General features: G+C 38.8%; 1 long non-coding RNA gene across 1 annotated transcript; it reads right to left on the reverse strand.

Moving 5' to 3' along the window:
• Positions 1-11,829: 11,829 nt before the first annotated feature.
• Positions 11,830-14,763, reverse strand: LOC116549045. The gene is made up of 3 exons (XR_004267685.1): positions 14,602-14,763; positions 14,300-14,306; positions 11,830-11,845 (listed from the first exon to the last, which is right to left on the reverse strand). It is a non-coding gene; the product is annotated as an uncharacterized LOC116549045 (long non-coding RNA).
• Positions 14,764-26,732: the final 11,969 nt, after the last annotated feature.

Genomic DNA, 26,732 nt, shown 5'->3' on the forward strand with positions numbered 1-26,732 from the left:
ATTTATAAATGAACATATTAGAAACAGTCTCCATAGGTTCTTGGTAAGTTGTAGAACATAAATATAAGGGAAAGGGAAAACTATATTCATTAAAATGTGTTTGAAACAGTATTTAATGGAATGGACATGGAAAAATTGACAATGGAAACATTAGTTATGTAGTGTTTAGTAAAAATATATATATTTATCTATCTGTAATAGTGTATCTATCTGGAGGGAAAAATGGAAGAGAATGTGCTAATATATGGATCATTAGTTCAAAATGTTAAATCACTGGTAGTTTGTGTTTTTATTTTTATGCCTTTGGTAATTATTCCCAATGACTATTACTTTTGTTATCATAAAAAAGTAGAATAAAACACAAATATCAGGAAAAAAGGTGGTATGGGCTGGAGATCAGACACAGCCCTCAGAGGCCAGGTAGGATGATGCTCATGGCTGCCCTCCAGAGCACCTACACAGCTTGTCAGTTGCAGCCACTGTCACTGCATTCACATCAGAGCCGGAGTGCCAGGTGAGGGCAAGTGTTCATAATCAATATATTTTCCACTCTTAATGTACTTCTTTATAACTCTGTCATATATTGTTTATGAATGTGTGTAATGTATATATAATGTATATATGATTAATGTATATATATGTATACATTAATATATATATGATTGATATATATATATACATTACATATATACATTACACACATTCATAAAGATATATTTTTTTTACACACACACACACACACACACACACACACACACACACGTGTATTTCTCTTTTGTTAGTATGTTAGAGAGGGAGTGTATACATAACTTGAAGTACTGATTTGATGAGTCAGGGTATCCAAACATGACTAAACATCAGAATTACCTTGGAGATTTTTAAGAAAAAAGAACATACCCAAGTCTTATCCATAGATACCCAAATTCAATAGCTATGGGAGGTGGGAATCGGACATCGTTTTTAAGTCTTTACTGCTTCCTGTGTGTAGAATCAAGAATCATTGCACATGGAATTTTAAAAAAAGGATTTTTACTTGCAGCCAAATACTTCAATGCTATGTTCAGTAACTCCTATAGTACATTTAGATATTAGAAATGCTATTCAGTTAAGCCCCAGTGATTATGTCTGGTCTTCTGGACAAAATGATAAAATGTTTTAAAGACATTAAAAGCAAATATTTTAATTTTTTTTAATGGTATGCTCTTCAGTAACATCTAATAATGGTTTTTGGGAGTTTTCAATTAAATCTTTGAGCAACTTTATAGATGTTGACTCACGTTTCAGATCAGGGTGCTAGGAAGTGCTTTTGGTGTAACAAGTCCTGTTAATTATTAGCAAATATTCTGCAACTTTGTGCATATTGAGGTTTCAAATACCTCTAATAGATGGTCATCCTTTTCCCCAAGGGTAAGAAGGAGATAATTTAGGAGAGAGAAGCCTAGTAAAGACTAGTTTCAGCCAGATTGCGTGGATTTCACTGTGGGCCTTACTGTTTATCCACTGAATTTCAATTTCAGCAGTGACGGTAATAATTAAAAGTGAGGCTCCCTGTGAATCTTCAAGTAGAGGATGTACAGTAACTGCTCCTACTCTCCCCTGTGTTTTCCACTTCATCTACCTGGTCCATGCTCCAATACATACAATGCTCTTAATATTTTTCATCATTTCCTGTGGGATGTTGTCTTTGGGTTTCTAGTGAGATCCACCATCATGCTGTATGTTCTGTTTTATTTCAGAACTAAATGAAGCATGCCGGGCAGCATCTGAAAACAATTAAAAATAATTGAAATGAGCTGTGGACTCTACTAGTCTCATTAAGTTTTTTATTTCAGCCTCTACACATTGGGGGTTAGATCTGAAACTCCAATCCCTGTGGCCTCCTGCTGGCAGTAGGGATCCCTTTCCCAGGGCAGATAAACGGCCATCAGTTTCTAATGCTAAAGCTGCGCTCAAAACAACCAAGCAGGGAAAAGGCCTGATCACTGCCTAGAGGATTCTGTGGGAGGAGACATCATTCTCCACTAGCTGCCTTTGAGCAGCTGCTTTATGAATTAATAAACATCACTATGAATATGCACATTTCTCTTATTAAGAATTCACAAGTACATTAATCAGGCAACCCACTGCAACTCCAGGTATTAAACTTGGTTTTTCTGTTGCCTTTCTTTGAGAGACAGAAAGAGAGAGAGAAAGAGAGAGTGAGAAAGAGCCAAGCAGCCAGCCAGACAGAGACAGAAGAGACCGAGAGAAAACCAAAATATTTCAATTATTTCTTTATGTAAGGAGGCAAGACAAAAAAAAAAAAATAAGTTAGTGAAATTAGACCACATTTCAAAAGTCCTCATTAAGATAACTTGGATATGATAGCTTAAATATCTTAAAATTGGAAGCCATTTTTATATGGCTTCCAATTTTAAGATATTTTCATGTAACTAAATCATACATACTGTTTCATGTAACTAAACCAGTTATATTTTCATGTAACTAAACCATTTGATGGTTTAGTTACATGAAAATAACATATATAATTTTCTATGTAATAAGTTATCCTTAAAAGTACTGTTTCTGAGTAGCAAAAAAAAAAAAAAAAATCCTGTTTTTTTGTAACCAGAAAGGCCAAGAAAATTCAGCTGTGAGGTAATTATTCTTATTGAGATATTTAACATAATTCAGTGACAGGTATGAGGAAATGAGATTAGCTCTTACCATGAAGAATGACTCAGATGTGAGCTTGGAATAATGTGTGCATAAGAAAGATAAAGGTAGGTATTTTATTAAAGTGATGGTACTTGTGAAGATTATTCTATAGGCAGCACTATGCATTTGCTTGTTTGACATAAAATAGCACTGGGCAGATTCCAAGTACAATTGACCTTTTAATTTTCTCTATTTTAGAAGGATCTGATTACCCTTAGGCTCATCTTAAAATGTTCTTCTCCTTTCAACTTTAGAACTGATATTACAGTTTATTCCAGATGATCATGTTGATGGGGCTAGGAAAATTAGAATCCCTTTAGTTTCTTTGTTTCTGTGAGTAAATTAGCCACAAGGGAAAACAACTTTTTCCAGTAGAGGATCTTTTTCAGTTAACAGTGTAAATTCATAAGTGTCCACATCAATTCTATATTAGGCAAAAAGCCCTCCTTCCTACCTCATCTAAGGAAAAACAAGAACCTTCTAGTTTCTTTCCCCATATAAAGCATTTTGTTTGTAATAATAACAGCCAGAATTTATTAAACACCTACTACGCACCAGTTATTTTTCTCAGTGACTTACATGCTGTTTCTCATACCAGACAGCAGTTGAGGTAAAGCATTATTATCACTTTGATTTTTACATGTAAGAAAAGTATAACTAAAGATGAAAAATAATTAACTTATATAATATTTAACGGCAGAGCTGGAACTCAGATCCTGACATTTTAGCTCTTGCATTTGTGTTCTTAACCGTCATACCTACTACCTTTATGAATGTTGTCCACACTACACTGGCCTGATTTAGATGCAAAATCCAGCATAGAAGACAGAACAGGACATCCTTGAGGAACTGAAACAAGCTTGAAAAGTCTGGAAAAGGGGAAGCATAGATTATGAGATGAAGACTAAATCAGTCTGGAATTCCAAGGGTCTTGTAATCCTTGTAAAGGAGGATGAACTTTATCCTAAGGCAATGGGAGGCTTTCAGAGAATTTCAGTCATTTTATGTTGAATGGTCAGGCTTGACATTTCAAACAAATACTAACTGTGAACTGATGAGGAGAAGCAGAGAATGGATTAAGAAAGTGCTCTCATGATCCATTCAGAGATACAGATGGCTGTGTCTTTCACCCTGAGCAGGCTGGGAGGGCAAAAGACATAGCCATCGTTAAACATTATGTGTTGATAGATGAAGTTCTAAGAAATAGTAGATAACAATATGTGTGAATTATAGCAGGCCCTAAATACATTTTATTTTCTTTCCTTACCTTTTTCACAAAGATAACTAAATAAATTTTCTATAATTCTCATGTTTAATATATATTCAAGTAAGCAAGTAACAGAAGCCCAGGAAAAGATTATTTGTTGTAGGGGATTGGATTTGAAATGTTATGAGGACATTTAATATGTATCTTTTTCTACCTGTGCAATTCTTCTCCCTCCTAGTCCTATAGCCAACATGGCTGTATGAAATTGCAACCCTCTATTGAGGTGAATGTGAAAATGATTTTGAGATGATTATGGCTCTATGTAATTAAGTTTCTTCCATCACAAATTACAGATTTATATTATTAAGACTGTTTAAGGAAAGATAGCAATCAAGAGTAGACGAAATAGCATAAAACAAAATTCTCTATATCTTTAAAATATTTTTTTTTAATTTTTTTTTTTTTGTAGGGTTGTTAGAAGGAGCATTTGCTGTATGGACTGATTGGTTATAGCTTGGATATAATTTTGGAGAAATTGAGAGATTATTCAGAAATGATAAGGTCCAAATAAGAGAAGAAGAAGGATATATATTAAGGGGCCTGCTAATGGAAGGAGCCATGATGCCAGTTAGAGTGCCCAGCTAGGTCTGGAATAATCATTTGACTGATTATCGAGCTTTGGGCCTTGTCTTAAGTTTTTTGACGGTGTCATATACAAGGGCAGATTGGTTTAGATAAAAGCAGCCTTCTTCATTTAGGAATAGGCAGAGTCCTCCTTTCTCAGCAGTCAGTAGTTCGAGGCCTTGGCGATTTTGGAGGACAGCTGCAGCCAGGGAATTAACTTGGGCTTGGAGAACAGATAGTGTCTGAGTTAGGTCTGAAATGCTAGTAGGCAAATCATTAGAGAGACTGCAGAATGTGGTGATGGAAGTAGTAAGGCCTCCTATACCTGTCCTGATTGCAGCAGAGGAGACTCCTAATCCTGCAAGCAAGGGGATTAATGGAATGACTCTTTTGTGCCATGTTGGGGTTTCAAGGGAGGGCAGGGAGGTGTTCATTTCAATTGGCAAACTGGATTGTGGGAGTAAGAAAAATTAAGGTACAAGTGCCTGTCCAGTTGGTAGGAAGGCAGAAGTAGGTGGAAGAGCCACAAAGGAAAAAAAGTCCTTGGCCGAGGCAGAACTGGAATTGTAGACTGGAGAGATGAGAAAGTGTTCTGGGGTGGGGCTGGGGTCTTGTACCCAGAAACCAAGGGAACTAGTAAGGGCTGCATCTGTTAAAGGTTGTAGTGGGGTTAGATAGGGTAATTGTGTGGAAGGAGAGGTCTTGTTTTCATGGTGTGTGGGAAAGTGTTTGGTATCTATGACTAACCATTCACTTTCATTAACAAGGTTGGGTATCAGCAGGCAGGAAGAGGGGTCTAGAGGACAGTCTGATGAACAAGGGGAGGGCGGCCAAGGATAGAGTGAGAAACAGGGTAAATGCCTACCTAGGCAAAACTTGCTGTTGACATTCTTATGAGTGCTAGTAATGAGGGAGGGCCTTTCCATAATGCAAAGCTAGTATGTTTCTATTTCTTGGTTAATGTGGGTGACAGGGCTTTGGAGGTGAAGTGTAAAGAAACCCAAAGAGGGTGTGAACTCTCCTAGGGGAATTCCATTTGGTGATTGCCAGCAAATGCATAAGGGAACGGCAGTAGGGATAATTGTTTCTGTGGTTACTGGTCCAAAAACAAAGGGTGTGGAGTTGACATGAGAGGAAAGATTATGTATGTAGGTGTGAAAAAGAGCAGCAGCCTGTTGGTATGAGATATCTGGGGTGTTTTTGTTGAATATTTCTGGGAAGTAGAGGAATTCTTCTGGTGGGTACAGGTGGTGGTTGTTGAAGAAAGTCCAGAGAGTTTCCCCAGTCAGCTGGTAGGGCGGGGATGGCTTTGTAGGAGGAAGAGGAGAGGGAAATGCAGAGCCAGTAATCTCTAGCTAAGGAAGGGTTTGAAATGATTAGGGAGAATGGGTTAGGTTGGTGATATGTTGGAGGTAATTAGGGAGGGGTAGAGGGTAGCAGAAGAATGGGAACAAGGTTAAGAGTGAGATAAAAGTAAAGAAGAGGACTTTATCGGGGCAGAAAAATTGGAGAGTTCCCTAACACAGAAGGTCATCTATCTACTCTAAGAGAGAGTTAAGGGTGGCAGCTTGAGGGTAAAACCATGAAATATCAGCTGTAATTGCTTGGAAGAAAAGTGTATACTGGCAATGTAAACAAGAGCAGGGCATGTAAAATAATAGAAACAAAGACTTTCTGAGGTGTGGTTTAAGTAGTAGGGGTGACTGTGTTAAATAGTGTTAGGAAAAAATGTCTAATGAAAGTAAAAGGTGTGTTAGGTTTATATAGGGTTATTCTTCCACTTCGGGGATAGTTTAAGAGAAGCTGGGGAGAGAACTTGCGACTTTCAGGAGGAGGCAGAGGAGTCAGGCCTGTTGTCTGACGGACATAGCATTATCCTGGAATGATGGACTCACTGGGGAGGGTCTTCTAGACAGACAGCAGTTGGGGTGCTATAGATGACCGAGCAGGGTCCGGTCCACCGAGGTTGCAGAGCCAAGGGGTTAGGCTTTTAAGTAGGACTGACCTTCTTCATATAGTCAAGTATCTGGAGTGGGTAAGAGGAAATTAGCAGCCTGGCATATTTCATGTATGGCATGTTGGAGGACTGAAAGATAGTCACCAAGAGGACTGGTGTCTGGAATAAGATTAGGCTCAAGCAGAAGGATGCAGCCATATAGGAGTTCAAAGGACCTATACCCTGTAGATTCTTTAGGAGTGGCTTGAATTCTAAGAGCAAGGGGTAGAAAAACTGCCCAGTCTTTTTTTGGTTGGAGGCTGAGTTTTGTGAGATGTGTTTTTAAAAGGCCATTGGCTCTTTCCACTTTTCCTAAGGACTGAGGGTGGTATGGGATGTGGAGATTCCACTGGATGCTAAGGGCCTGGGAGACTGGGTAATTTGGCTAATGAAGGCTGTTCCACTGTCAGATTGTATAGAAGAAGGAAGACCAAACCGAGGGATTATATCAATTAGGAGAGAAGAGATAACTGTGGTAGCTTTTTCAGACCCTGTAGGAAAGGCTTCAACCCATTCGGTAAAAGTGTCAATCTAGTCTAGAAGGTATTTAAATTTGTGGACACGGAGCATATGAGTAAAATCTATTTTCCAGTCTTGTGGTGGGAGTATATTCCATGGCTTGATGTGTAGGAAAAGGAAGGGGTTTAAGGAAGCCTTGGGAGTAGTATAGTGGCAGATAGAACATTGAGACGTGATTGTTTTCAGGATGGATTTCCTTGATGGAAAAGAAATGAGGGGTTTTAAAAGATGGGCTAGGGGCTTATATACTATGAAAATGATTATGAAAGGATGCAAGGATAGAGTGGGCTTGTGAGGCAGGGAGAAGGAATTTTCCATGGTCTAAGAACCACTTGCCTTGAGTAGGAAATAACTGGTAGGTTAAGGTTTCAGAGACAGAGTAGATAGGAGTAACACATGAGAAGTGGCCATGAGGGGCTGGTACTGGAGTGTTAGCCGCTTCTTTAGCTTCTTTATTGGCATTGGCATTTCCTTGGGTAATGGGGTCTGACAGTTTTTGGTGCCCTTTGCAGTGAATGACTCCAGCTTTGGCTGGAAGGAGAATAGCTTTAAGAAGGGTTTTTATTAAGGAGGCACCCTTGTGTAGTGAGAAAACCTCTTTCTGCCCAGATAACAGAATGGTAGTGAAGGATGTGAAAGGTGTATTTAGAATCAGTGAAAATATTGACATGTAACCCTTTTGCGAGTGTGAGAGCCTGGATTAAGGCGATGATTTGAGCTTGCTGGGAAGTGGTAGAGGGGGAGAGTGTGGCAGCCTCTGTAATAGATGAGTGAGATACAACAGCATAACCAGGTTTGGCCAGTGACAACCAACTGGTCTTTGAAGAACTGCCACCATGTGTGGTCTGGGTCTGGAATTGAGAAGAGGGAAATATGGAAAAAGTGGGAGGATGCTTTATGAATCAGTGAGATGCAATCTTGCAAATCAGGACTTGTGTTGGGTGTTAAGTGAAAGGCTTGGTTGAAGTTGGGTCCAAGAGCAATGGTTACTGTGGGGATTTCAATAAAGAGACCATAAAGCTGGAGGAAGTGAGGAGCTGAAAGTAAGTGTGTAAGGTGTGAAGAAGAAACAACTTTGGAGGTTGTCTGAGACACAGAGAGTAAGTGGAGCATAGCCCGTAATTTTAAGGGATTCTACAGCCGTGGCAGCCATGGCACGTAAACATGACGGCCAGCCTAGGACGGTGAGATCAAGTTGTTTAGACAAGAAGGTGATTGACTGTGGGCCTGGTGCTTGTGTAAAAACCTGACTGTGCAGCTTTTTACTTCTGCTGTGTTAAGGGAGAAGGGTTGGGAGGAGTTGGAAAGTGTTAGTGCAGGGGCTATTTATAAGGCCTTTTTTAGCAAACCAAAGGAAGAATGGATTTGGGGTCTATGAAATCAGCTAAGTTTCCCTTTGTAAGTCTATAAAGTGGTTTGGTTAGGAGGAAAAACCTGGTATCTACAGATGAAAGTATCTTACAACAGCTAGGAAGGAGAGAAGCTGTTGTTTAGTGGATGAAGCTGGGGTTTTGGAAATTAGCTGGATACAGTTGACAAGAAGAGTGCATATATGCTGATGAAGGATTATACTAAGATAAGTAATGGATGGTGAAGAAATTTGGGCTTTAGAAGGGGAAATATGGTACCCCTTGGAGTATAGAAGTTGAAGAAGCAGGAGAGTATCTTGCTGGGAAGATTCATAAGAGGGATTGCAAAGTAGAGTATTGTCCACATATTGAATGAGGTTGGAAGAAGATGTACAGAAGGAGAAAAGGTCACAGGAAAGGGCTTTACTAAAGTAGTGTGAGCTATTTCCCAAACCTTGGGGCCGAATGATCCAGATGAGTTATTGAGACTGGTGGGTGTTGAGGTCAGTCCAATTGAAGGCAAAAAGAGGCTGAGAGAAGGGGTATAAGGACATGGTGAAAAAGGCATCTGTAAGGTCAAGAACAGAATAGCGGGTTGTGGAAAGGGATATGGAGGATAGAAGGGTATAAGGCTTTGGTACAACAAGATGAATGGGAAATACAATCTGATTAATGAGGTGAAGGTCTTGGACTAGCCTGTAGGATTTGTCTGGTTTTTGGACAGTTAGGATAGGGGAATGGTAAAGAGAGTTTGTAGGCTTTAAAAGGCCATGTTGTAACAGATGGGTAATAAGAGGCTTTAAGCCTTTTAAAGCCTGTTGTGGGATGGGATACTGATGCTGGGCAGGGTAAGGGTGGTTAGGTTTTAATGGGATGATAAGAGGTGTATGGTCGGTTGCCAAGGATGGGACTGATATGTCCCCTACCTTTGGGTTGAGGTAGAGAGACGTGAGGGGTGGATGTGAGGGAGAGTTGAATTGGGTAGGAGGGTAGCAATGAGATGTGGCTGTAGTCCAGGGATAGTTAAGGATAAAGATAATTTTCTTAAGATGTCTCAGCCTGGTAAGGGGACTGTACAGGTGGGGACAACTAGGAAGGAGTGTATAAAGGAGTGCTGCCCGATTTGGCATCAGAATTGGGGGGTTTTAAGGAGTCTAGAAGTTTGGTCATCAATGCCCACAACCATTATGGAGGCAAGGGAAATGGGCCCTTGAAAAGAAGGCAATATGGAGTGGGTAGCCCCTGTGTTGATTAAGAAAGGGATGGACTTACCCTCTGCTGTAAGAGTTACTCGAAGCTCGGCATCTGTGATGGTCCACGGGGCTTTCAAAGAACTGGGTAGTGTCAGTCTTCTGCCACTAGGCCCAGGGGACCTGGGAAGGAGTTAGTCAGAGACTTTTGGGTTTGAGCCCCAGGAGCTCTAGGAGCAGCTGCAACATGAGTTGGGCAGTCCAACTTCCAGTGGGTTCCCACACAGATGGACCTCTAGGAGCAGCTGCAACATGAGTCAGACAGTTCAACTTCCAGCGTGGTCCCACACTGCGACATGGCTTAGGAAGAATCCTGGGCTGTGAGTATTCCCTCACTCAGTGGCCAGTTTTCCAGCATTTTGAAGCAAGGGCCTGGTGGAGAAGGTCCTGAAGAAAAGCCTGGATGCTGTAGTTTGGGCATTCTGAAGTTTTTTTGAGCTGGAAGTGTGGCTGGGGTTTGTCTTACAATGGGGGCAAGCATTTGTAATTCTGAGATATGCTGTTGCTTACTAGCTTCTTCTCAGTTATTGAACATCTTAAAGGTGAGGTTGATTAGGTCATGTTGTGGGGTTTGAGGGCCAGAATCTAGTTTTTGGAGTTTTTTCCTAATGTTGGGGGCAGACTGGGTAATAAAATGCATATTAAGAATAAGATGGCCTTCTGGCCCTTCTGCATCTTAAGTGTGGCTTCTAAATGGGCCATGAACTGGGCTGGGTTTACATCTTTGCCCTGAGTAGTTTCTTTAAGTTTGTCGTAGTTGATAGCTTTATATACTAATTTTTTGAGTCCTTCAGCTAGGCAGAAGATCATGAAATCTTGCCTGGCTATATCAGGGAAACCTGTCTGATATTTCCATTGGGAATCTTCCCAGGAAACTACCCTGGTACCTTCCTATAGACTGGGTTCAAGGCACTGCTGGTCTTTAGTGTAGGATTGAGCTAGGGTATAAACTCTTTCCTGCTCCTCCAGGGTTAGGGTAGAGGTGAGAATAACACTTAAGTCACTCCAGGTTGTTATAGGACTGAGTTAGATATTGGAACTCGTATATATATTTAGTAGGATCTGATGAAAAAAACTGTTGGCTGAGTTGGGAAAGGTTGGATAAGGAGAAAGGAATGTGCACCCTAATTATGCCTTCAGCTTCAGGCACCCCTAAAAGGGGAAATTGTTGGGCAGGGATGGAGGAGTTAGCCACAGGACTAAACTGTAAGCCAGACCAGGTATGAAGTGGGGAGGTGACAGAAGGGGCATAAGGAGGTGGGTTGTGGGCAGAGGAAGAAAACAAAGGCTCTGGGTTGCGGGGTTAGGGCCTTTATTAGGGCCTGGTTCAGACAGGTGGGGAGGAGAAAGGTCGGAAGGGTCAATGGACAAGGAAGATTATTCTGAGTCACTGGCAGAGGCAAGAGGGGCAGATGGAAGGGAGAGAAGGAAAATTTGGGACAGGTTGTATTGAGAGCAGAGATTAGGGAGGGATCAAAGTTTAAAAAATGCCTGGAGGTATAGTACTTTGGATCATTTGCCCATTCATCAACAAAAATTGTCTAGGTTCAACAGAATGGAAAAATTGAAAGTGCCATTTTCTGGCCATTTGGAACCATTGTTTAATTTGTATTGGGGCCAGGCCATATTACAGAAAAAAAATGAGACATTTAGGTTTCAGATCAGGTGGCAGTTGAAGAGGTTTTAGGTTTTTTAGGATACAGGCTAGAGGTAAAGCAGAGGAATAGAGGGCAAAATATTGCCATTGTGAAGGAGGTAAGTCTTAGGGAAAGGAGCGGATATGAGGAGAATGAGAGGAGAGCAGCTACCAGTGTTTTCAGTAGGTGACCCTGACTGAGTTCTGGGCTGTACCGTGGGTGAGTGGTCAAGGCAGGCATCCCCACTATTGACCAGACACCAAAGGAAGTCTGTCTTCTTGAGTCCATGACCAATGTTGGTGTTTGTGAGTGCATAGATAGTCTTTTTTGTCTCTACTTAGAAGGATTTAAAGGAAAAGAGAGAGAGAGAGAGAGAGAGAGAGAGAGAGACTGCTTACCCAATCTGAAGGTGGCAAGAGGGTTGTTGGGATGGTCTGATGTGCTGAGGTCACAGGTGGGTCTCTTCACAGAGGGAGAGTGGAGACAGGGAGCTGGCCTCCCAAAGGAGTACCCTTGTCCCGATTTTCAGCACCAAATGTTAAGCATACTCTGAATGAAGAGACCACCTAAACAGGCTTTGTGTGAGCAATAAGGCTGTTTATTCACTCAGGTGCAATTGAACTGAGTCTGAAAAGAGAGTCAGCAGAGGATGGTGGGATAGGAGCTGGTTTTATAGGTTTGGGGTAGGCAATGGAGAGTTACAGTTCAGGGCAGTTTTTGCAAGCTGGGGGGCTTGTCACAGGGTCCAATCTTACAAGGTTGACTTATTAGTTGAGGCAGGAAGAATAGCAAAATATTGCAAAGTTGGTTAATCAGGCACTGCAGGAGCTAGCTATTCTCTTTCTTTTGCAGTTTTCCTATTACCTCAGACTTTCTAGCTCTGGGAGGCCATTTTGAAGTATACATGTGGGTCACGGGGGTCACCGTGCCTTGACTATGGTGTTGTCCCTGATGCAGTCATTTCAACAAACTTTACAGTTTGTACTTGAAATATACATATATACAGATACATATGTGTGTGTGTATACATGTATATGCACATTCAGGATATTGGCAGAGCCTGGGATGGAGGAAGAGTATTAAGAATGGTTAAATGTTTAAATGAAAATCACCTAAACTGAAAACACCCAAATTTTTTATATTTTATGATCTGTGTAGCAAGCCTAGGGAAACAAGAGGCAATGACACTCAATAAATCAAGAATGTTTGGGTAGAGGAGTAGACAAAAAGAAAATGCCATTCATAATTCATTTTGTTTTTAACTGTATTTATCTTGATTTCTTGATTAAACCAATTTAGGGCTAATGAGGAATAAAAATACAGAGATAGATGTTATACTGCTGAGTTTCTCACAAAAAGAGAAAGTGAGTGGAAGGCAATTGGACTTTTTTTTTTTTTTTAACTAATTTACCATGAGTAAAATGTCATTGAAATTTTTTTTTGAAATGTTATTTTCTAAAATTTATTATAAAAATTCTTGTAAGGATTTTTTCATGGCTTATTTCACACAAACCATTTTTTTCCACTTAAGTTTTGATTGCTTAGTGGGAGATTTCTCTTCCATAATGACAAATGTGTTTGTGAATTCCTTTCTTTTAAATAATGCTTGAAAAAGCTTTTTAATCCAGCAACTATTTTTGTAGCTTTTGTATATTGTGCTTCTGAAATTATGTTTGGGAGCTCCTTTGTAACTTTATATGTCATGTATACATATAGACTTCATGTAGAAATTTAAGCACTTTCTGCTTATTTATTTCATTTGAGCTGCTGCGTTAGTATTGACTTATAAAACAAAAACAAAAAAAACACAAAAACTAAGCCCACCAACCAACTGAATGGACTCCTCTTAGCCAAGAGCATCATAAAGTAAACCTGAGACAGTAGTTCAGGCCATGACTGGAATGTGCAGTCAGACATGCTTCATTATACCTTCCTCCTTTTAGAATTCAGGCACCGCTCATCGACATTAACATTAAAAAAGAGACCTTAAGACTGACAAAGGGAATCTCTGTAACAATGATATACCAACATGATAGACAGTAGGCCCTGATAGAAATCTAAGTGTTTTATCCCAAAATATATTTATTTGACATAGTTTTAAATGTCCCTGCAAAGCTGTCTCTTGTGGGGAAAATCTACATTCTGTAGAAAACTTCCTTCTCTCTATGTCTTTTTCTTGATCCAGTAGAGAATTAACTGAGAGTCTTGTACCTTTTTAAGTCTGATAAGAAACATTTGCAATCTATTCTCTCTGAAATCTGCTACCTGGAATATTCATCTACATAATAAGAACCTTGGTCTCCACATCCCCTTATCTTAAACCAGACACTCCTTTATATTGATTTCAGGTCTTTAGATAAAACTCTTTCAACCAACAGACAGTCAGAAAATTTTGAATTGGAAGTCCCTCCTCTGCCCAATACACCACTCATCAAGTGTCCCACATTTTCAGACCAAACTAATGTACATCTTAGATGCATTGATTGATACCGTATGTCTCCCTAAATTGTATAAAACCAAATTGCAGCCTGACCATCTTGAGCACATGTTCTCAAGATCTCCTGAGACTGTGTCACAGTCCATTTGGTCACTCATATTTGGCTCAGAATAAATCTCTTCAAATATTTTACAGAGCTTGATAATTTTCACCAACAGACTGAATAATTTTTCCTGGCATTATATATGTCTACATTCACCTCAAACACTCTAATCCTCACAATTTAGCACATAAAATATAAGGAAAATACTTAAATGAAGTGTTCAGTTTCACAGTGTATATTGTTACTGAGCAAGATGGCCTTAAAGATTCCCCTCTGCTTGACTACACTATTCACAGGTTTGTTCTCTGGTCCTTGATCTTCCTTTCCTTAGAGCATTTACTTCAGAAAACTTGAAACTAAATTCTTTCTCTGCCTCTTTGAGATGTAAATCTTCTTTTCTTCTCTATGGTTTTACATCCCAGAACTCTTTCATATGAACCTGGGGACCATGGGATCATCAAGAAAGACAGTGCTCCTAACCCCTCCTCTCTGTGAGAGGGGAGGATCCTAATTTCCATTAGCACCAATTAGCACACAGATAACCTAATCACAATGACAAGTTTTCCCCCTAAAATTTTTGAATTTATAAAAAAAATATATATTTAGAAGGAACAAGTGCAGTTTTGTTACCAAACAATTTTCAGTAGATTTGGTTTCAGTCACTCTTTATTTCTCTTGAACCCTCCTGCAATCATCTTGAATAAATTCTTCCTTGCCTCTTTAACTTGTCTGGTGTAATTTTTCTTTGACACTGTTCAAACACATGCTCTGAATAAAGAGACCCCCTCAAACAGGCTTTGTGTGAGCAACATGGCTGTTTATTCACCCTAGTGTGGGCAGGCTGAGTCCAGAAGGAGAGTCAGAGGAAGGCAGTGGGATAGGGCTTGGTTTTATAGATTTGAGGTAGGCAGTGGAAAGTTATAGAAGATAGAAGTTACAGTTTAGGGTGGATTTTGCAAGCTGGGAGAGGGTTGTAGGTTTGCAAGCTGGGAAGGGGTTGTAGGGTCTGGAGTCACCAGGTTGACCAAGGTTGGTAACAAAGTCCAATTGCCTTGTCAGTTGAGGCTGGAATAGGAAACAATAGAACAATATCTCCAGTTAATTAGGCTTTGTGGTCTTCCAATTACTTCAGATTTTCTAATTACGGGAGGACATCCAGAGGTGTACGTGTGGGTCACAGGGATTGCCATGGCTTGACTTAGGGTATGGGCTATGGTACAGCCAGTTCAAAGAAACTTGCAGACAATACCAAATGTTATACTTTATTTGAAATGTTTTCTAAAGACATAGGTCCAGACATTTATGTAAAAGTAGAATTAGATGAGACAACAAAGTTCAATAGGAGAAAAATAAAATAAATTTAAGAATATTATGTGCATATTAAAATGATTTCATAGATTTAATATAGAAAATTTTAAATCTAAAGCATATTTTTAATTCACTTGATATGGATCTAGTTTTAATAGGAAAACAGTATCAATCATACCTGTATTTATGTGTATGCATATATTGTGCATCAAAACAGCAAACGGATACTCTGGTTATCACTAGAGATACTATTTTATAATTTAAAATTTACTTTCTTATATTTGTTACCAGAAAAGTGTCCTGATCCATTCTCTATGAGAGGGTTCTTGGATCTCATGCAAGAGAGAATTCAGCGTGAGTCTGTAGGTAACGTGAAAGCAAATTTATTAAGAAAGTAAGGGATAAAAGAATGGCTACTCCATAGGCAGAGCAGCCATGAGGGCAGCTGGTTGACTATTTTTATGGTAATTTCTAGATTATATGCTAAACCGGGGATAGATTATTCATGAGTTTTCTGGGAAAGAGGTGAGCAATTCGCAGAACTGAGGGTTCATCCCACTTTTAGACCACATAGGGTAACCTCCTGACATTGCCATGGCATTTGTAAACTGTCATGGTGCTGGTAGAAGTGTCTTTTAGCATGTTAATGCATCATTATTAGGATATATTGAGCAGTAAAGATAACCAGAAGTCACTTTTGTCACCATCTTGGTTTTCATGGGTTTTGGCTGGCTTCTTTACCACAACCTGTTTTATCAGCAAGGTCTTTGTGACCCGTATCATGTGCTGACTTACCATCTCATCCTGTGACTTACTGTAGGTCTCAGTCTTATTCTAGCCAGCCCCTATTCAAAATGGAGTTGCTTTGGTTCAAACGTCTCTGATATATTCTTGAATATTTCAAAAAAATTTAAACTTATAAATTTAAACTTTAAAATGATGTTTTAAAGGTTTAAATACTAATATTTAACTCTTTAGCTTTGAATTGTAATGTCATGATAGATTCTAATATTGACAGCTGGCTCAGGTTGCACCTATTAGTTATACTTGGTGGCTTTCATTCCCATAAAAACCCTATAGAGAAACTTCAGCATTCTCAGCAGAAAAACATTTAAATGGTTGTGTTAAGCCTTTTCAATTTTCTAAAGTCAACATGCAAACTTTTTAATGGAAAATCCAAAACATCCCTTGGAAATTTCTACTAAGCTAATTCTAAGTGAATAGAGGGAATTAATTCTTGAGCCATAAGTGCTGAAAAATGAGTATACTCTACAACTGTAGAGCTCAATCTCTGTCAAGTGAACATGAAGAAATTCATTGAAAAAAACAAAAACAAAAACTCTATGTCTCTGATTCTACATCTCACTCGTATACTGGTCAAATTCAAGTCTTTTTTCCAGGAATAGTAATTTACCACTTGAATAAATTATTTCTACATTTTCTTTTACTTTTTTGTTTTTAATGTGCATGGACTTGAGAAAGAAGCATTCAGCAAGGCAGGACTACAAAATGTGGCATCAGAATTGTCAAGGTACCCGAGTGACTATCTACCAACCATTTTTGCACTTAGGTCAATGTCAACGTTGCCAGAAAAATATTCTTTGGTTTTCTTCAAATTTCTTCTTTGCCTGGTTAAAATGTTTCATTATCACGACATAAGGCTGTGTTGAAGCCATAAGGCCTGCAGGTGATTATCAGATTTCCAAAATAATGTCCCCAGCTTTGCAAACAGCATTCACACATGTAGTAAAGAAAAGCAATGATTCACTAAGGGGTGAAAAAATAGGTCGTATTATCATATTATGGTATAGTCTGCATTTTGTTTTTGTTTGTTTGTTTGATAGAAAGAAGTTAAAGAGAGGATGAAGAAAGGTGTGAACTGATGTGATTTAAAAAACTATTTGCTAATGCTAAATTATAAACATCACTAAAAGGTATAACCAGATAAATGAGACATTATTCACAGAATAAAAACCATTTTTCACAGCACAAAAAATTTCAAAGGAGGTTTTTAAAACAGGTATCATCTTGAATTTTAAATATCTTTTAATTCCCCCAAAATAGCTTTATGTATACATTTTTAAAATCCACCTATTTACAAGCTTAGAAAATTGAAAAATGACTAGTTTTTAAACATAGAGACACATTTCATAAACACTGCCAACAAATTATTGTAAGAATTATTTTATTTCTATTTGTTGAGAAACAACACTGATGGCAGGTAACTTTTACCTTTAAAACTTTAAACTATGTGAATACAGGTTATTAAATGGTTTTAAAATACATATATAATACTATTGCAAACATAAACCCTCTATGATCCACTGTTTCTTTCAGAAAGAATGGATTGTAATATGGTTGCAGAATAGTTTCAGTTGTATTATAGCTAAGAATTTATTCATTCTCCTCCTTTAAAAAGCCTTACATGATTCCACAGCTATCTTCTGCCAAAATCACTGATATAGATGATTGTTTTTTTCACTTCTAACCTCTGAGTAATAGAGATTAATTGTTATTTGAATGCAGTCAATATTGTCTAGTATTGTCACTGTAACAACTACATAAGACTCTGCTGAGGGAGGCAGAACAAAGTAGCAGGGGTAGTGTTACATATACAGAGGGAGAAATTAATGCAATGCCACTCATGTCTCCTATCTTCTTTATTAAGGTCTAGTGACACGCAGTATAACCAGTTTGTCCTTATTGCCTAACAAGCTATTTGGTTGGTGCTACTGCAATCATTGGTTGTTGTTGTTGTTGACCGGTTCTTTCCTGCTAAAGCTTTTGAGATTTTAAACAGAAGGTGGTCACTAAAATTGTGGTAATGAAATCACCATGTCTTTCTTTGTAGATAAAGAAATTGGCCAGATACTTATACAGCTATGCATTGCTTAATTACAGAGGTATCTTCTGAGAAATGCATCATTAGGGGATTTCATTGTTGTGTGAACATCACAGAACGTATTTACACAAACCTAGGTGGTATAGACTACTACATAACCTAGGCTACCTAGTGTTCCCTATTATTCATAGACTATAAACCTGTACAGCATGTTACTGCACTGAACACCATTGGCAATTTTAGCACAAACATAAATATTAGTGTATGTAAACATATCTAAACTTATAAAAGGTTCAGTAAAAAATATGCTATAAAAGATTTTTACATGGTAGACCTGTACAGGCACTTACCATGAATGAAGATTGCATGACTGCAAGCTCTGGGTGAGTCAGTGAGTGAGTGGTGAGTGTAAAGGCCTAGGATGCTACTGTACACTACTGTAGACTTTTAAAACATTGCACATGCAGGCTACATTAAAATTATAAAAATATTTTTCTTTCAATTATAAGAAATTAGCTTACTGTAACTTTTTTACTTTATAAACTTTTTAACTTTTTGATACTTTTGTAATCAATAGTTTAAAATACAAATGCATTGTGCTGCAAAAGTATTTTCTTTATATCCTTATAATAGAAGCTTTTAAGTTTTTTCTTTATAAAAATTCTTAATTTTTAATATGTTTACTTTTTGAAAAGTTTTTGTTCAAAACTAAGACACAAACGCACATTAGCCAAGGCCCACACAGGGTCAGGATCATCAATATCACTGTTTTCACCCCCACGTCTTGTCCCACTGGAAGGTCTTCAGGGACAATAACATGCATGGAGTTGTCACCTCCTCTGATAACAATGCCATCTTCTGGAATATTTCTGAAGGACATGCCTGAGGCAGTTTTAGATTTAACTATTTTTATTTAATAAGAGGAGCATACTGTAAAATAACAATAAAATATATATCACAAATACATAGACTAGGAACATAGTGATTCATTATCATTATCAGGTATAATGTGCCCGATGTAATTATGTGAGTGCTTCGATGTGACAGGCAGTGTAGTATGTTTGTTTACATTAGCATCACCACAAACATGTAAATAATGCATAATGCTACAACGTCACTAGGCAATAGGAATATTTCAGCTCAGTTGTTATGGAACCATCATATGTGCAGTCGGTCATTGGCTAAAATACTGTTACGCAGCACATGATTGTACTCAACTCTAGTTAAACTGGATAGAGCACCACTTTCTTCTGTGTCTTAGCACATTTGCAAAGTATGTATCTATAAAAGATGTAATTGAAACTTCACTTTTTGGTAAGACAGCATTATAATAATTAATTTTATATTAATAAAAGCAGAAGTACCAGTGGAAATTTATTTTAGAGTTTGCTATAGCAAGGACCTGCAAATAAGAGCAGAAAAATAGGCTTCAACTTTTCCTAATGTTTATATATTGCCTTGAATATTTTAGTTGTTTTTTTTTTCCTTTCTTTCTTTCTTTTTTTTTTTTTTTCTTGCTCTGTCTCCTAGGCTGGGGTGCAGTGTCAGGATCTCAGCTCAGTGCAACCTCTGACTCCCAGGTTCAAGCAATTTTCCTGCCTCAGCCTCCCCAGTAGTTGGGATTACAGTCAAGTGCCACCATGCAAACCTAATTTTTGTACTTTTAGTAGGGGCAGGATTTCACCATGTTGGCCAGGCTGGTCTCAAACTCTTGACGCAAGTGATCCAACCACTTAAGCCTCCCAAAGTGCTGAGATTACAGTCATGAGCCACCACGCCTGGCCAAATATTTTAGTTTTTAAAAAAATACATATTGGAAAGTAAATTTAGGGAGTATTCATAAAATACTGTTTATATAAAGCAATTATATAAGAAACATGCCTAACTTGTTCTTCATGTATAGAGAGCTCTACTAATATAAACAAGACTTATTTGAAAGACTTTCTGTGTTAATGATAATAATGGCTATTGATTAACAATTTTCTGTATACATTCTTTGAGAGGTCAGTTTTGCTTTGCTTAACTGAGTAACAACAACCCTAATGGGGAGGCCATTCCTTGATAAATAAGTGGGAAATAAATTAACACTGAGGTTGTATCGGCAGTCTGAATAATGATTAGAAAAAATGAAAAAGATCACAAAAATTACTTTGAGAAGTATAATTAAATGGATTTTTTTTAATTATCAGAAAAATTTTCAGGGAAGTTCATATTTGGGGAAAAAAGAGTTTAAGGAGCTCACTGACAGAGGGAAGGGAGTGAATTGAATGGCTGCAGAGCATCTGTCATGGAGCTATGACAGCATGTTGCATTCATCTCTCTGTAGAAATACACCTGTCAGGCAGATCAGAATAAGTGTATTTGGTGATCAGATACAGTCACCCAGTCAGTCTTACAGACATGCCGTCAACTTTCTCACAAAGTTTTTAAGTATTCAAGTGATGCTGTGTAATGTGATGCTGAGTGGACTCAAAACAACAACAACAAAAAATCTTAATGATTTTGTCATTTTGAAGAAAGGGAAAAGATAACTCTTAAGTCTTTTGAAGATAGTGACAGAAATGGCGTTGCTAACCCAGCTGTTACCCTCTACCCAGGAAATTCCATTTATCGCTACAGGCAGACAATTTAGAAAAGGGAAAATAATTCCAATTATTCTTAGTGTCAATAAATATGCAGTGGCCTGTTCCTCTTTACGTGGGGAATGGATATTTTACTCACACAACTTACCTATGTATATAGTGAAGAGGATTGAAAAGAAGGGCAGAGTAGGAAGAGTGACATGTACGTCACTTCCTGCTTGGGACTTGCTGCTAAGGAATCAAGTCACTTCACTCTGGCATTGACATCAGTGTGGTGAAGGCATTGTTAAGAAAACATGACTACTTCCTTGCAATGTGGTTCTAGAACATAGATGTGGCCATTAGTGTCTGCCAGTTAGCTGTAAAATGCTGGCAGTGGGAAGCTTGCTAAAGAAGCTCACATTAGCAGGATAAGTAGGATCTAGAAGAATGAGAATTCCATGGCTTCCCCAGTCTTAAATGGCCTTTGGAAAGCTGAAAAGCAGAGTGATGGTTTCTGCGATTCCATCTGAGGGAATATAAAGGTCAAAGAATAGGCAGAATGAGAGATTGCCTATGTGGCTGCCCAAGAGATATTTTCCTCACCCAGAATTGGAGCTAAGAGTGACGCCTGCTCACAGGGACTGAGGATGGCAGTGTGACTCTGCCTAAGAAGGTCTTTTATGATTTTGGGTCCTCCAATGAAGAAAAACACTGTCCACAAGAACCCAGGCATGCCAGCTACATGGAAACCATCACACCAGCAGAACTTCTAGGAACAATAAAAAATATACCTTGCTAGAGTTGAATTAGTTGTGTCTCGCCATCTACAAAAGATAGCTGGAATGACACAACCACTGCTGTCCCCCCCCGCCCCAGTTCCTTCTCTCCATTATAGCACAGGTAGGAACAGGCATGTGTGCTTTCCCATTGCAGGTCCCTGGAACCTGGACAAGGCACATGCAGACCCCTGGAGCCACAGCAAAGCATTTCTGGGCCCTGAGAGCAAGGGTGAAGCATGATGTGAGGAGAAAAAGAAGCTGTGGGAGACAGAGAGATGAGAAAATATAAGTGGATAGGACTGGATAATTTTTTTAATGTGTAAGTAAACAGAAAATTATGGCTCTCCATGAGTTGTCATTAGGAATAGGAAAGGTGGCCAGGTGTGGTGGCTCATGCTTGTAATTCCAGCACTTTGGGGGGCCAAGGAAGGCAGATCATTAGAAGTCAGGAGTTTGAGACCAGCCTGGCCAACATGGTGAAACCCCATCTCTACTAAAAATATGAAAAAATTAGCTGGGTATGCTTGTGCACACCTGTAATCCCAGCTACTGGGGAGGCTGAGGCACGAGAATCTCTTGAAACTGGGAGACAGAGGATGCATGTAGTGAGCTAGGATCACACCACTGCACTCCAGCCTGGGTGACAGAGGGAGACTCTGTCACAAAAGGAAAAAAAAAAAGGAGTAGGAAAAGAAAATTTCCCAAACTACTGTAAGAGGAAGCCTTTGAGTAAAATAAAACTATTTTTTATTGTGCCCTATAGATTTTATTCAGTGCAATAAACCTAAGAGAATTTCAAGTTAAATGTGAGAAACAAACAAAAAAATGAATTTTCTATTTTTGGCTGTTCATGTTCTAATCTATTGATTTCAGTCAATTAATGAATTTAACATGCTCATTTTATCACAACAGAAAGCAGCCACTACATGCCGTAAAAACAATAGCCAGTCACTTGCCTCCTGAGCAGTACCAAACCAATCTTTGAAGCAAGTTTTAGCTCAGAGATCTATTTGCTCTAATTATGTTTAAAAAAAGAAAAAGAAACCAAATTAGCTCTTTCTGTTTTGCTTAAAGGAGCCTAATTTGTAGAATTTACCTGATATGAAGATAAATATTTCCAATAGGGTCTTACAATCCCCACCTTGCAAAAACATTGCACATCAGGAAACAATTTGTTATAGCTGAAGGAACATGAGCTTTGAAAACAAATCTGGGCTCTAATCACTTTCCCACAATTTATTTTAGAAGACTTTGAGCAAGACTTTTCTAAACCTTAGTTTACTTGAGGATAAGGAGTTAATTAAAAAAGCAAAGTCATCTAGGACATATTTATACTGTTCTTAATAGTAATTGAGCTGATATTATTGAGTCTCTGCTTGGTTACAATCCTTTGTTGTAGTTCACAGTACTGTGAATTAGCGGAGTGTTTCCTCATCCAGGCATATGCCTGACTGACAGGGAACCCTTTGGAAACTGTCCTTTATAAGGGAAGCCAGATGAAGGGCAGTCATTGTGGTCAGAAAAGGGCATTAAAATGATCACCAGGCCCAACTCACCATACGCTCCTATGTAAGTCTACAAAGATCCATGAAGTCTCAGAAATAAAATAAACAAAAAGTGTCCCAGCATGGTGGCTCACATCTGTAATCCCAGCACTTTGGGAGGCTGAGGAGGGCAGATCGCTTGATGAGTCGAGGAATTGGAGACCAGCCTGGGCAACATGGCAAACCCTGTCTCTCCAAAAAATACAAATATTATCCCAGCATGGTCATACGTGCCTGTAGTCCCAGCTACTTGTGGGAGGATGGCTTGAGTCTGGGAGAGTGAGGTCAACGGTGCAATGAGCTGAGATCAGGCCACTGCACTCCAGCCTGGGTGACACAGGGAGACTTGTCTCAGGAAAAAATAAAATTGATACTTACATTTTAATAATAGTTGTGTAATATATTAGAACTAAACAGTAGCTTTTCTCCTGAACTTACTATAAAGAAAATTGTAAAACTGGGTAAAATAAAAGACAAAGAGAAAAAAATAGTATATTTGATGAATGATGGAGGAAATGGCAAGTTTTGTATGTGACCACAGGAAAGGCAATTCCTGGGATGTCCAGATATTATTGGAAGGAGCTTTTTCAAGGCCTATATATCTGACAATAATACTGGATACAAGAGTTAGTGAAAATTATGCTGCATTTTACCTAACAGCTTATTCAAATCTCCCATGAGCAATTTGAATAGAGAAAGCTAAAAGGAGATTTTTTATTTTTTAATGTCAGTCTTTTTGTTCTCATGATTTTAACTCATTCCTTTTCAATTTAGACCTCGAGCAGCAATTTTGAATGATAGTGTATTCTATAGAGCCTCTCTTTTGTTACTGTTATGTGACTTGCTTTTTTTTTTTAATGAAAGTTGTTTTCATTGCAATTATTTGTAAGAAATAATATTTCAGTTAAGGATGCTGACAGACTTAAATAATCATATTGGTATCATACTCAATGCCTAATATTTTAGATGTTTTCTGTTCAAAATAATTACTTTTATATAAAAGTAATGATATATTAAGATTGCTCTGAACACATATGTATATGCATTTTTCCTAAATGAAATATAGGAAGAGTTAGAATTTCTCAAATGACCCTAGGAGATAAATATATTTAACCTAATTTTATTTTTCATTTGTTTATTTCTTTAGATACAGGGTCTTGCTCTATTGCCCAGGCTAGAGTATGATCATAGCTCATTGTAACCTTCAACTCCTGGGGATGAGCAACTCTCTTGCGTTAGCCTCTCATGTAGCTGGGACTCAGGTGCATGCCACATGCCTGGCTAATTTTTTAATACAATTTTTTTGTAGAGATTTGTTTTGCTATGTTACCCAGGCTTGTCTCCAACTCCTGGCCTCAAGCTATCCTACCATTTGACCTCTCAAAGCTTTGGGATTATAGGTGTGAGCGACTGTACCAGACCTATTTAATCTAATTTTAAAAGCTTTGATGTATGGGTACATTGACTCAACTATAAATGGATAGAGAGATTTCATGGATATTAGGTTAATCTCTTTCTAAGTGAAATCCGTGACTTTCATTTGTTTCCTCGTAGCCACTATGTTGATATCAAATTTTTATAATCCTTCTTATTTATCAAAGATGTATATTTTCTTCATGGAGTTTTACTGTGTCATCTACAAACAATGTAATGTATGAAATATGGCATAAATATTGATTTTATTATTTTCTGTTAAGTGCACTCTGAATGAAGAGACCACCTAAACAGGCTTTGTGTGAGCAATGTGGCTGTTTATTCACCCGGGTGTGGGCGGGCTGAGTCTGAAAAGAGAGTCAGTGGAGGGCTTTGGGATTCCAGTTGGTTTTATAGGTTTGGGGTAGGCAGTGGAAAGCTACAGAAGTTACAGTTCAGGGTGGTTTTTGCGAGCTGGAAGATGTTGGGGGGTGTGTCACAAGGTCCAAAGTCACAAGGTTGGGTTATCACAGTTAAGGCAGGAACAATGGTACAGTGTCGCAAGGTTGGTTAATTGGGCTTTGCAGTAACTAGCCATCCTTACTTCAGACTTTCTGGCTCTGGGAGACCATCCAGAGGTGTAGCTGTGGGTCATGGGTGTCGTCATGGCTTGACTAGGGTATGGCCTATGCTGTAGCCAGTTAAAAGAAACTTGCATTCCTGTCTTTTTTCTATTAATGATATAAAGAAAAAAGCAAAAACTAGAAAAGGTTGGTGAGCAGTGAAATTTTGGGGGCAGTACAGAGGGGTGATGGGCAATGTTTCTTAGGGCTTCTTTGAGTGGGATTTGGGGTGGCATGGAAATCTAAAAATGGGAAAGAATTTAGGCTGTTGAGAGCATTTGAGGCAAAGGTTGATGCTGCGGGCTTGTGAGGAGGAGCATTTGCCACATTGACTGATTGGTCGTAGCTTGGATACAGTTTTGCAGGAATTGCGAGATTAGTTGGAAAAGGCAAGTTCTGAATAAGAGAAGGAGAAAAATGAGTATGAGGGGGCCTGCTAATGGAAGGAGCCGTAATACCCAGTTAGAGCGTGGCCAGCTAGGTCCAGAATAATGATCTGCCTGATTAGCAAGCTTTTGGATCCTGTCTTTAAGTCTTTTGATGGGGTTATATACAAGGCTGGATTGGTTTAGATAAAAGCAGCATTTTTTATTTAGGGATAGGCAGATCTCTGGGTTTTTTTTGCTTTTTATTTTTTTGTTTTTTTAGCAATTAGTAGACTGTGGCCTTGGAGGTTTTGCAGGACAACTGCAGCCAGGGAATTAACTTGGGCTTGAAGGACAGTGTTTGAGTTATGTTTGTAATGCTGGCAAAGAAATCATTAGAAAGACTGCAGAATGTGGTAATAGAAATAGTAAGGCCTGCTATACCTGTTCCTATTGCAGCACTGGATACCCCCAATTCTACAAGTAAGGGGATTAATGAAATGACTCTTTTTTTGCCATGTAGGGGTTACAAGGGGAACAGGACAGGGTGGTGATTATTTTTGTTGGCAAACTGGATTTTGGGAGTAAGGAATATTAAGGTACAGGTGCCTGTCCAGTTGGTAGGAAGGTAGATGTAGGTGGAAGAGACACAGAAAAAGAAAAGTCCTTGGCTCAGGGAGAACTGGAAGTGTAGACTTAAAGGTGAGAAAGTATTCTGAAGGAGCTAGGGTTTTGTACCCAGATACCAGGGGAACCAGCAAGGGCCATGCTGTTAAACATTGTAGTGGGGTTTTATAAGGTAATTTGGTGGAGGGAGAGGTTTTGTTTTTATGGTGTATGAGAAAGCATTACAAAACCCTGATTGTTAAGCAAAGAGGTAGTGCTGACTTTTGGTGGTCCTGTAAAGCGGAGAGGTTGGCTAAAGGAAGCAGTTTGGTTGACTAGAAAGTTTTGATAGTTGGTTGGGGCTTGGAGTTGTAAGGTAATTGCATTGATGGGGTAGTAGGTGGCCAAGAGGAGGCTAGAGGATAGATTGCATTGGAAGCATAAAGGGTCCTAAAGAGTTAAAACAGTATTTGTGGTTACAGAACCATGTATGGGTTTGTCATTACCTGTATATGGAGTGAGGTTGGAAATGTAGGAGTGCAGAAAATGTACTGTGCATCCTGTTAGGGTATGTTTGATCATGTTAGTGATGGATGACTGCATATTTAAGAGTTGAAAGTAGCTTTTTTAGCCAAGGTGATAAGTTAGACTAATAAGAACCCAAGTTTTTGCAGGGACAGAAGTGGCAGTATGAGTTGTAGCTGATAGAGAGATGCAAAGCCAGCAATCTTTTGTTAGGGTTGGGTTGGATTGGTTTAGCAAAGAATGGGTTAAGGGTTTTGTAGAGGTAGTTGGAAATAACGGGTGCAATTATGTGGGCAGCCAAGGAAGCAGGAGGAATAAGCAGACAAGGAATGGGGAGGAGGGTA

The sequence above is a fragment of the Sapajus apella genome, unplaced genomic scaffold (assembly GCF_009761245.1).
Source record: "Sapajus apella isolate SASKATOON/1434 unplaced genomic scaffold, GSC_monkey_1.0 scaffold6, whole genome shotgun sequence".
NCBI lineage: Eukaryota > Metazoa > Chordata > Mammalia > Primates > Cebidae > Sapajus > Sapajus apella.